Raw genomic sequence first — 11,706 nt, forward strand, 5'->3', positions numbered from 1 at the left:
CCGCCCCCGCCCCGCCCCGCGCCCCGCGCCCCGCACGCCGCACCGCACCCGACCCGAGCCGCCGCCTCCCTGGAGGCCGGAGCGCGCCGAGCCGGGAGGGGAGGAGCGGGCACCGGAGAGACGGCCGCGAGCTCGGGACGATATTATTTATTTGCGTTCGGCGTTTTTTTCAGGGATGGGAGGAGTGTGGGGGGGAGGGGAGGCCCGCGTGGCCCCGGCCCGCCGCGTAGGTCTGGGAGCGCCGGGGGAGTCTCTCACGCTTTCTATGCAGATCTGGACGGGTTGGGGGGTTTTTGTTTTTGTTTTTTTTTCTAGAAGGACGGAAGGTGTGTCCAGCCCATCCATTCCTGTCACACGACCCACAAAGTGACAGACGCAGCCAACAATAAGGACAGCCCCGAGAGTCCGTGCTGTGGCAAGGGGAGGGGACTCGTAGCTGGAGGAGGTGGCCGTGGTGGCCCCTTCCCAGCGGCTGTGCTGGGCCGAGGCCCTGGCTCTGGGGCCCGTGGAGCGGTGGCCAGGACGCGAGGTTCGGTGGACGCAGACGGGGAGCGCCCCTAGAGCGCGGGGAGAGAGCCCGCGGGCCACCTGTTGCTAAGCCCGGGGTCTCCTTCTGCAGGAGGAGCTGATGGGCATCCGTGGGGAAATAACAGAGTCGCTAGTGGATTGCGGGGCTGTTGTCAGGAAAGTCGAAAGTGTCACTGAGACTGTGGTGGCTGGACAATTGAAAACGTACCTTTTAAAGAGTAGGTTGCATGTTAAATGAAACACCAGCGTTATAAGGAGAAGGGAGATGTGGTTTTTTTCTTGCACGCTTGTAAAGAAATTTCTCACTTTCCGGTGATTCACATCCAGTCACTTTTTTTTTTTTTTTTTTTTTTTGAGATAGAATCTGTATTGCCCTGGTGGAGTGCTATGGCATCACAGCTCACAGCAACCTCAAACTCTTGGGCTCAAGCCATCGTCTTGCCTCAGACTTCTGGTATCAGGGACTGCATGTGCCCACCCCAACGCCCGCCTAGTATTTCTATTTTTATTAGAAATGGGGTCTAGCTCTTGCTCAGGCTGGTCTCGAACTCCTGAGCTCAAGCGATTTACCGGCCTTGGCCTCCCAGAGTGTCCAGTTACCTTTTAATGAGATTTGTTTTAAGGCTTGTGGAGAGAGTTGCCTACAGCTCTCTTCACTCAAGAAGACATGATGTAATAAATTTTGACCTAGAGAAGATCATGGTAGAAGTTGGTGAATTTCCAAATGACATATTTTAGTCCAAAACCCAAGGAAGAAAAGTCATCATTAAGCCACCTAGCCATTTGTGGTTGGGTACTCCTCTGCAGAGAGACAGGGATGAAAATACTGCATTATGTAGGATTACAACTTCCCCCATCCCCCGAAAACCTTAAGTCTTTTTAAATTTATTAACAGTTTCTAAGTGAGAACTGAGCGAATGAAAAGCATTGCTCTATCTGTGTGTGTGTGTGAGAGAGAGAGAGAGAGAGAGAGAGAGAGAGATTAAAAGGTTTTAACTACAAAGCAACTTTAAAAGCTTCTCATTTTGGGAACTATAATAGTGGAGTGTTAAACTGACTTCTCTGCCAATTAGCACTTAACCATTGCTACTCCTCTATCCAAATTTAGATGAATTTATTTAGACCAGGGTTTTTTAAAGATGTCTGCAAAGTTTGGAGTCACATGTATCGTTTTCCTCTTTGTCCTAAGAATAATTTGGTCTCTGGCCTCAATTTACTTAAAAGCTGGCTGCAGTTGCTAGGCTAGTAAGATAAATTTTCTTTTTAAATTCACCTGTTGGGGAATTGGTTGATTTATGTTTCATTTGTACAGCTGCATCCAAAGCTTTTAAAGGTCCACCCTTTTCAAAGATGAATAAAGGTAGCTAAGTTAATAAAGTTGATATTTTTTTTAAGTTGAGATTTTTTTTCCCCAAGCCGATAGACAATTTTATTGCCTTCTAAAATGCCAGGGAAGTTATTTGGGAAGCCGATGTATACTATCAGTATTCATTCCTTCACTGGCTTAGTCAACATAAGTTTACTGGGCCTATAATATTTACTGAGCACTTTTGGTAGCCCCAGTAAAAGAGAAGAAAGATCTGGTCCTTGTAGCAGCCTATTGGGAAGATAGAAAAACAAGTAACATCTGAGGAAGGCTATTTAAGGAAGGAAAAATATGAGAGAAAACTTCCTAAAGGACATCTCCCTTGAACTGAGTCTTAAAAGCTGAATTGTGATTAAGGATAGGATGTGAAATAGTAACATTTGAAATAAGCAGGGAAAAGAAGTATCATGTGACCACCATAATCACCATATCATAGCCGCCATTTTTACCCCATGCTTGCCTGCAGGGGCACACACACTACAGCACACCTCAGAGGGACTACCAGTTCAGTTCCAGCCCACCACATTAAAGTGAATATCACAATAAAGTGAGTCACTCAAATTTTTTGATTTCTCAGAGCACATAAAAGTTCTGTTTACACTATACAGTGGTCTGTAAAGTGTGCAATGGTATAGTCTAAAAAGTAGACTACATTAATTTTAAAATATTGCTAAAAAACTGAGCAATCATCTGAGCCATCAATCATCTGAGCCATCAGTGAGTGATAATCTTTTGCTCATGAAGGTCTTTCCTCATTGTTGATGACTACTGACTGGTCAGGGTGGTGATTACTGAAGGTTGGGTAGCTGTGACAATTTCTTAAAATAAGACAACAATGAAGTTTGCCACATCTGTGGACTCTTCCTTTCACAAAAGATTTCTCTGTGAAATGTAATGCTGTTGGATAGCATTTTACTCATAAAATTTCTTTCAAAATTGGAACTGATCCTCTCAAATTCTTCCACTGCTTCATCAACTAAGTTTCTATACTATTCTAAATCCCTTTTTGTCATTTGCATAATTTTCACAGCATCTTCATTTCATCTCAAGAAACCCCTTTCTTTGCTCATCCCTCTGAAGCAACTCCTCATCCATTCAAGTTTGATCATGAGATTTCAGCAATTCAATCACATCTTCAGGTTCCACTTCTAATTCTACTTCCCTTGCTATCTCCACCATGTCCACAGTTATCCTCCTCCACAGAAGTCTTCAATCCCTCCAGGTCATTTCTGAGGATTGGAATCAGCTTTCTTCCAGACTCGTTGATGTTTACATTTTTACCTCCTCCTACGAATCACAGATGTTCTTTGGCATCTAGAATGGTGGATCCTTTCCAGAAGGATTTCAGTCTACTTTCCCCAGATCCATCAGAGGAATCACTGTCTTTGACAGCTATGACCTTAGAAAATCTATCTTTTTAAATAAGACTGAAAAGTTTTACTGACTCTTTAATCCATGGCCTGTAGATGGATGTTGTGTTAGCAGTATGAAAACAACATTCATCTCCTTATATATCTCCATCAGAGCGGCTAGGTGACTAGGTACATTGTCAAGGAGCAATAATATTTTGAAAGGGATCTTAAGTGGCCAAGGACTTTTGGAATGATAAATGAGCATTAGCTTTAACTTAAGGACACCAGCTGCATTAGCCCCCAACAAAAGAGTCAAAAGTGTTAGCTTGTCCTTTGAAGCTCTGAAGCCCGGCACTGACTTTTTCTTTCTAGCTATAGACATCCTAGTAGAACCAGAATCTCTCTCTCTCTCTGCCAGGTCCTTGGTCTCAGAGATTTGCAGAATGAACCCATGGACCACCACAAGTAAGCAAAAGGATAGATTTTATTTCTAGATAAGGTGAGAAGAAACATCCTCTGGTGCAGCAGAGGGGAATCCTAAGGGGGTAGCCCATTTGGGCCTGCTGTCTAGGAGCTTATTTCCTACCCTGCTGGCAGGTGGGTTTGGAGAGATGGAATATATTTCCAAAATATGTCACTACTGTTTGGCACCAGGGGCTTATGGGCAGAAGTTAGTTTTAGAACTGCCCTTGTGTCTGATTTAGGGTGTATTCTCTGCTCTGGGAATGGTGGCTTAGGCGGGATGCTTGATCATACTTGTTCTTTCATTTAGCGTCTGTGATCAAGCTGATTAGTGAGCTTGCTTAGGCCCAGAAAGTGGGATCCTTATGCAGCTGTGAGCAGGGACAACCTGTATCACTAGATTCCATCATCTTCCAACAGAAGGCTGTTTCCTCCACATGGAACATCTGCTGTTTAGTGTTAGCCACCTTTATCAGTGACATGGCTAGATCTTCTAGATAACTTGCTAAAGCTACTCAGCCTTTTCTGAGAAAAGATTCTGTATCTTTGCTCTTTTTTTCTTTTTTTTTTTTTTTCAGATTTCCTTGAGTTGTTTATAGATTCTGGTTCTTAGCCCTTTGTTGAATTTATAGCACGTAAATATTCCTCCCATTCTAAAGGTTGTCTCTTTGCATTGTTGATTGTATTCTTAGCTGTGTAGAAACTTTTTAATTTTATCAGGTCTCGTTTATTTATTTATTTATTTGTGGTGGTTGTTCTGAAATTGCCTTTGGGGTCTTCTTTGTAAATTCTATATTGTTAAGAGTTTTTCCCACACGTTCTTCTAGATTTTAGTTTTGTGTCTTAGATTTAAATCTTTTACCCATGCTGTGCTAAATTTTGTAAGTGGCAAGAGGTATGGGTTCAGTTTCAGCCTTTTATATGCAGCTAACCAGTTCTCTCAGCACCATTTATTAAATAGCAGTTCTTTCCTCCAATGTATGCCTTTGTTTTATCAAAGCAAAGATGTGGAAACAACCCATCTGCCCTTCAATACATGAATGGATTAATAAACCATGGCATATATGTACACCACAGAATAGTATTCAGCCATGAAAAAGATGGAGGTTTTTTTACTACAACTTGAATGGATTTAGAAAACAGTCTTCTAACTAAAGTATCACAATAGTATTCCTTCCCAGAGGTAACAACGTGGGGGTGTATGGAACACTACTTGGGTGAAGGAAACAACTACAACTTAGACTTTACCTTACCAACGCAAACAATATAACCTAACTGTATGTATCCTCATGTTAATTGGAAATTTTAAAAAAAAGTCAGCACTTGCTGTTTAACCTTGTACTTTTATGTTATGGAGGTGGCTTCTTTCCTTAAACCTCATGAACCAATCTCTGCTACCTTCAAACTTCTCTTCTGCAGCTTCTTCACCTCTCTTAGCATTCATAGAATTGAATATAATTAGGGCCTTGCCCTTGATTAGGCTTTGACAAAAGGGAATGTTATGGCAGATTTGATCTTCTATCCAGACTTATTAAAACTAAAATATTTCATGCATGTAAACACCAAAAGAGAGCAGGTATAGCTATCTCCTATCAGATAAAACAGACTTTAAATCAACAATAATTTTTTTAAAAGACAAAGATGGTCATTATATAAGGGTAAGAGGAGTAATTTAAGAAGGAAACATAAGACAAATATATATGCACCTGACAGGAACTCTCGATTTCATAAAGCAAATTTTTTTTTAGAACTATTAAACACAAGATTTTTCCAGTGTTCTCTGTTGCCCTAATGAACAATCAGACCCAGGACATTAGTTCTCAATAAAGTCATTCTTCACTAAACAATGAAAACAGTATCCTAAATGAAAACTATACATCAAAGATACCTGAAATTGCTGAGAAATGAAGAGAAGAATCAGCAAATGGTTACCTATATTACACAAATGCAAAAATAAATTAGCGTTTTAACAGGTTGTGACTGAATGTCAGTAAGTGACCAAATGACAAGTTATAAATGTTATTGCATTTCACAATTTAATACTTTGCAATTTTTTTCTTTTACATTAAATGATACCTTTGATGATGAAAAAAATAAATAATAGCATCTTAATTTCTGGGTGTTTAAACACTATACTGGTGGACCTGGACAGATCATCAAAGCAGAAAATGAATAAAGAAACACTGGACTTAAACAGGACTCTAGACCACATGAACCTAACAGACATTAACAGAACATTCTATCCAATAAATACTAAATATGCATTGTTTTCATAAGCACATGGAACATATTCCAAGATTGTGTCATAGGCCACAAATAAAGTCTCAGCAAATTTTAAAAATTGATACCATGCACCTTCTCAGACCACAGTGAAATAAAATTAGAAATCAATTCCAACAGAAACACTCAACTCTACACAAAGTCATGGAAATTAACCTACTACTTTGGTCAATGATGAAATTAAATGAAAATCAAAAGATTCTTTGAACTGGACAACAAAAGGAACATAAGCTTTCAAAATCAATTGGATAGAGCAAAAACAGTCTTAGGTGAAAATTCATAGCCTTAAATGCCTACTTCAAAAAGACAGAAAGATCACAAATTAACAAGCTAATTAAAGGAACTAGAAAAAGAACCAAACCCAAAGCTAGCAGAAAAAAGAAATAACAAAGCTCAGATAGAGCCAAAGGAAATAGAAACCAACAAACAAAAATGTATGTGTGTATATAAAAAATCAACAAAGAAAGGATAAAATTGATAGATCACTCACCAGATTAAACAGAAATAGAAGAGAAAGAACTCTAATAACTTCAAGCAGAAATGAAAAAGGAGACATTACAACTGATACTTCAGACAAACAAAATGTCATCTGTGGAAACTTAAGGAACATCTATGCAAACTGAAAACTCTAGAGGAAATAGATAAATTTCTGAAAACACAATCTCCTACACCTGAATCAGGAAGAATGAAAAATCCTGAACAGACCAATTATGAGCAGAGAGATTGAAGTGATAATAAAATATCTCCCACAGCTGAATTCTTCTAGATCAGGGGTCCTCAAACTTTTTAAACAGGGGGCCAGTTCACTGTCCCGCAGACCATTGGCGGGCTGGACTGTGGGCCCCAGGATGAGTCAGCTGCTATGCAGGATAGGCAGTGGCGGCAAAAACCTCCAGTGGGCCAGATAAATGTCCTAGGCGGGTCGTAGTTTGAGGACACCTGTTCTAGATGTGCGAAGAAGAAACAGTACCTGTTCTACAGAAGTTATTCCCTAACAACAAGAAGGGAATCCTTTCTAACTCATTCTGTGAAGACAATATCATCCTGATAATGAAGCCAGGAAAGGACATGACAAAAAAACAAGCAAAAAAAAATAAAAACTATGGTCTAATATCCCTGATGAAGTAGACGCAAAAATTCTCAACAAAATACTAGCAAACCAAATTTAGTGGCACAACAAAAAAACAATCCACCATGTGCTCAAGTCAGTTTCATTCAAGGGATACAAAGATGGTTTGGCATATGCAAATCAATAAATGTGGTTCACTATATAAACAGAAACAAAAAGATCATATGATTATCTAAATAGATGCAGAACAAGCATTCAATAAAATCTAGAACCCCACTGAAGAAACTAAAAGTAGACCTACCATTCGACCCTGCAGTTTCTCTACTAGGAATATACCCAGAAGATCAAAAATTGTTTTACAATTTTTGTAAACATTTGCACCAGAATGTTTATTGCAGCCCAATTCATAATAGCCAAGATGCAGAAACAGCCCAAGTGCCCATCCATGATGGATTAACAAATTGTGGTATATGTACACCATGGAATACTATGTAGCCATAAAAAAGATGGAGACTTCACATCTTTTATGTTTACCTGGATGGAGCTGGAACATATTCTTCTTAGCAAAGTATCTCAAGAATGGGGAAAAAAGTATCCAATGTACTCAATACTACTATGAAATCAATATGTAACCACCTACACACTCATATAAATGGCAAACCATAACTATAGTCCAGAAAGTAGAAGGGAAGAGGAGGGGGAATATGTGAGGAGGGAGGATATTTGGGGGGACCTTACCTAATATGCATAATGCAATGATACTTTCCAAAACTGAAGAAATTGAGTATAATTGTGATGGATGTGTTACTTAGTTCAATGTAAGCATTTCAGATTGTATATCAAAGCAGTACCCTGAACCCCATAAATGCATCAATGTACAAAGTTATGATTTAATAAAAAATAATTTAAAAAATATCTAGAACTGTCCCTTGATTAAAAAACCTCAACAAACTAGACATAGAGGGAACATACCTCAAAATTATAAAAGTTATGTAGGACAAATCCATAGAAACATTACTATGAATGGGAACAAGTTGAAAGCATTCCCCCTAAGAATTGGAACAAGACAAGTGTGCCCACTGTCACTACTTCTATTCTACATAATATTGGAAGTCTCAGCCAGAGCAATCAGGCAAGAAAAATGAAGGACATCCACATCAGGAGAGGATGTCATACTATCCTTGCTGGGTGATTGTATGATCTTGTATTTAGAAAACCCTACAGATTCCACAAAAATATTCCTAGAATTGATAAATTCTGTAAAGTCTCAAGTTACAAAATCAGTATACACAAATAAGTAGTGTTTCTCCATACTTATAACAGTCAAGCTAAGAGTTAAATCTTCACAAGAGCTACAAAGAAAATAAAGTTTCTAAGTTATACTTTAGCAAAGAATATACTACAGATAAAATAAAGTCCCTAGGAATATACCTTGAATGATCTGTACAAGAACTAGAAAAAAAACTTATGAAGAAATCACAGAGGAAATAAATGGAAAACCATCACTTGCTCATGGACTGGCAGAATCAACATTGTTAAAATGTCATTACTGCCCAAAGTGATTTATAGATTCAATGAAGTCCCCATCAAAATACCGTCAGATTTCACTGATCTAGAAAAAATAACCCTGTTTCATTTGGAGCCAAAAGAGAGCAGCACAAATAGTTAAAGCTATCCTAACCCAAAATAACAAATCTGGAGGCATCACATGACCTGACTTCAATTTATACTATGAGGCTATAGTAACCCAAACAATATGATATTGGTATGTAGAGACATAGACCATTGGAATGGAACAAATAACCCTGAAATAAAATTACACAGCTACAGCCAACTGATCTTTGACAAAGCACACAACAACATACACTGATGAAAGGAAGCCCTATTCAAAAATGTTGCTGGTACAATTGGATATCTACATGCAAAAGAATGAAAGAGGACCCTTATCTTTCACCATATACAAAATTCAAGATGGATAAGAAGAGACTTAAATGTAAGGCAAGAGACCATAAAAATTCTGGAATAAAACATAGGCAAAACTCTTCTAGACATCAGCTTAGACAAAGAATTTATGATGAGGTCTCCAAAGCAAATTTAATAACGAAAATAAATTAATGAGAATTAAATTAAAAAGCCTCTGCACAGCCAAGGGAATAATCAACAGAGTGAATAGACCACCTATAGAGTAGGAGAAAATACTCACAAACTATACATCTGACAAAGGACTACTATCCAAAATCTACAAAAAACTCAGACAAATCAGTGAGAAAAGAACAAACAACCCCATCAAAAAATGAGCAGAAGTTTTTCAATACAAGGTAGACAAACATGAAAAAAAAATGCTTATCACTAATCATCAAGAAAATGCAAATTCAAACTGTAATGAAATGCCAACTTACCCATATTAGAATGACCATTATTAAAAAGTAAAAAAATAGATACTGTCATGGATGCACAGAGAAGGAAATGCTTACACACTGTTGGTGGGACTGCAAATTACTACAAACTCTATGGAAAACAGTATGGAGATTCCTCAAAGAAATAAATATAGATCTGTGAATTAATCTAGCAGTTTCATTGCTGAATATCTACCTGAAGTAATTTTATGAAAAGGACACCTGTATTTGAATGTTTATCTCAGCACATTTCACAATTGCAAAGATGTGGAATCAACCTAAATACCCATAAATTCATAAGTGGATAAAGAAAATGTGGTATTTTATACACACACACACTCCATGAAGTACAACTCAGCCATAAAAAAGTAATAAAATAATTATTTGTTGCAACCTGGAGTCCATTATCCTAAGTATCTCAGGAATGAAAAAACAAACGCCATATATTCTCACTAATAATGGGAGCTAATAAATGAGTGCACCCAGGCACTGAGCAATATAAGAAAAGGACATGATAATCCGAGAAAGGGGAAGGCAGGGTTTGGAATAAAAACTAGCCTATTGGGTACAGTGAACACTATTCTAGTGATGGACACACCAAAAACCTGACAAACATTAAACAAGGTATTAATGTAACACGTTCTTGTACCCCCTTAATTAATATTTTAAGATCTTAAAAATGTGGCCTAACTTTCAGCCCATCTTTACTGTCCATATGTCTTTCTCATTAAGTTTCTTCATTTCTAGCTTTGGATTTAAAGTGAGAGCCATGCACTTCTTCCTTTCACATGGACACCTAAAAGACATTGCAGGGTTATTAATTGGCCTGACTTCAATATTATTTTGTCTTAAGGAATATGAAGGCTCAAGAGCAGAGATGGAGAGACAAGGATACAATCTATGGAGCCATCAGAACAACAAAACATTTATTAAGTTTGCCATCTTGCATGGACTTTGTTTAGGGTGCCCCCAAACACTTAGATATGGTAATTAACATCAAATACCACTAATCACATACCACCATAAGATATAGTAATAATTTTAAAACTTTGAAATATTGTGAGAATTACCAAAATATGAGACAGACACACAAAGTGAGCACATGTTGGAAAAATGGCACTGATACCCTTGCTTAATGCAGTGTTGAATTATAAAAATGCAATTTATAAAAAATGCAACATCTGCAAAGCACAATAAAGTGATGAGCATTAAAATGAGGTATACTTGTCCTAAACACTTTATACCTAGTAACTAATTCATCTTTACAAGAATGTAAGGTTGGTAGTACTATTATCACAGAGTTGCTGATGGGACACAGAATGTAAGTAACTTTCCTAAGGCTGCATAACTATCAGAATGATGAGGCTAAGCTATATACCCAGGCTAGATGATTACAAAGCTTTGCTCCTGGGGCAGGACACAATTACAAGAGGGTCCTTATCTAACAAAAGCAATTGGTGTAACCTGGTTCTCTGTATCCTCAATGAATCCCCAACCATTTAAAAAAAAAAAAAACTTTGCTGTGATCCTCACCTTCATGAACCTGCTTTTCTATGCTAAATTGTGTCACCTGGCTATCCCCTTGATGTAAGAGAGGCTAAGAAACAGGTATTCTATTTTTTTTTTTTTTTTTGATGACTAGTAGCGAGAAAGAGTTGAACCACAAAGACTTGTTGGGTCAGCCAACTTGCCTGCTGCAGATGGACAAGAGGCAATTAGAAACATCCAGACTAAAAATGATAGGAAATTTTGAATAACAAAAAGAATTAAATGAAGAAAACTGTTGTGGACAGGGTTGAATCTGTAGGACTAGGTGACAACACAGAGCTGTTCTTAACTAGAGGCAATCCCCTCCCCACCAGGGGACATGTGGCAACGTGTGGGAGATGGTTTTGGTCTACGTGTTGGGAGGGCTATTCTACTGAAATCTAGTAGGTGAAAGCTAGAAATTCTGCTGAACATCCCACAGTGCACAAGACATCTCCTGCAACAAAAAGGGTCTTGCCCAAAAGATCCCTCATGTGTAGAGGATAAGGGAGAAATGGAGGATTTCCTCCAGTTTCTGCTTTGGTGACTTGTAGATGCCCACTGCGGGGGGGGGGGGAGGCATAAAGGAAGACAAGAAGGATTTCCATGAAGGTCTGAACAAAAACATGGGAGATACATCCACAGGTTGTTTATGGAGTCTTCCAGGGAGAATATATAGGGAGAAGAGAAATGAATCAAGAAAAAAGTGCTCAGCTGGGCATCTGT

The sequence above is a fragment of the Otolemur garnettii genome, unplaced genomic scaffold (genome assembly GCF_000181295.1).
Source record: "Otolemur garnettii isolate 467f Iridium unplaced genomic scaffold, OtoGar3 scaffold00070, whole genome shotgun sequence".
Lineage (NCBI taxonomy): Eukaryota > Metazoa > Chordata > Mammalia > Primates > Galagidae > Otolemur > Otolemur garnettii.